The sequence below is a fragment of the Orycteropus afer genome, unplaced genomic scaffold (genome assembly GCF_000298275.1).
Source record: "Orycteropus afer afer isolate SDZICR_OR568_19922 unplaced genomic scaffold, OryAfe1.0 scaffold00069, whole genome shotgun sequence".
Classification (NCBI taxonomy): Eukaryota; Metazoa; Chordata; class Mammalia; order Tubulidentata; family Orycteropodidae; genus Orycteropus; species Orycteropus afer.
The window spans coordinates 11728933-11730085 of NW_006921656.1; the positions used below are offsets into that span (position 1 = coordinate 11728933).

Here is a 1153-nt window from a genome sequence, read left to right on the forward strand (position 1 = left end):
TCCCCCTAGTCCCCTTACCCAGCCTCTCAATATTGTGCCTTTGTCTCCTTTAAGGATCCAGAATTCAAGCTCAAGTTGTTCTTACCCTGGGCTACTTGAGTAACTATATCAAGTAGTGTCTTGTGGGCTTCTGTGGCCTCAGGTGGATGTAGGCCTTTGTTACAGACAGCTGGCTTACAGGTGAAATACAGCCCACTTGACAGATGAAAACTACCTTCCTGTAGTGTTTTAACTTGAATATATGGCTAACCAGAATACTCCTTTCTTATCCCACTAGATAGGAGTTCTGGTGGCGTAGTGTCCAAGGCATTTGACTGCTAACCAGAAGGTTCAAACCCACCAGCCACTCCTCGGAAGGAAGGTTGAGCAATCTACTTCCATAGTGATACTGCCTCGGAAACCCAAGGAGAGGTCGCTATGAGTCAGGTTCAACTTGACGGCAGTGGGTTTTATCGCACTAGATGAGTGTCAGTGCATGTCTGTCTTCCTGGCAGTTTAATTCTAATTGGGGGTACAAGTCAGTCTTTTACAGTAAATCAGCTAATCTTAAAAGAGAAAAATGTTGAAAATAGCTATATTTTTATTTTCAAAAACAGGAGAAAGGTTCATTGTTAACTTAGAGGCTACATATGCCCCATCTTTCAGGTAAAAGCCATGACCTTTCTGTAAGTGTTAGATTCTTTAAAAGCAAAGCCGCATTTCTCCTTCCTCTGGGGAGTGCCTGGCTTTTGCTTGAGGCGTTGCTCACTGTCTTGTGGTGAGAAGAAAGGAAGGGAAGCAGAACTGTAACAGTCCATTCACTTTGTTAACACTGGTAGAGGCTTGCTGGGAGGGGAGGTCTCCTTCCCTGAAGTGAAGTAGGCTTCTCACTGAGGGGAGGCCCTTTCACGTGGCTAACCTTTAGTATCTGGGAGACCGGGTGTGTTTGGTTTAAATCAAGAGTCATCATCTCCAGATTTCTGGGACCAAAATCCATTTCCCCATCAGCAAACATTCATTGTCTCCAGTTGCTTATCTGATTCACAGGTTTTTGTTGTTGTTAAGTGCCGTCGAGTCGTTTCCGACTCATAGCGACCCCATGCACAGCAGAACGAAACACTGCCCAATCCCGCGCCAGCCCCACAATCCCTGCTATACTTGAGCCCATCATCGT

General features: G+C 45.6%; 1 protein-coding gene across 1 annotated transcript in view; it reads left to right on the plus strand.

Moving 5' to 3' along the window:
- Nucleotides 1-1153, plus strand: part of ASAP1 (ArfGAP with SH3 domain, ankyrin repeat and PH domain 1) — a 311506-nt gene that overhangs the window by 175705 nt on the left and 134648 nt on the right. The window lies entirely within an intron of this gene.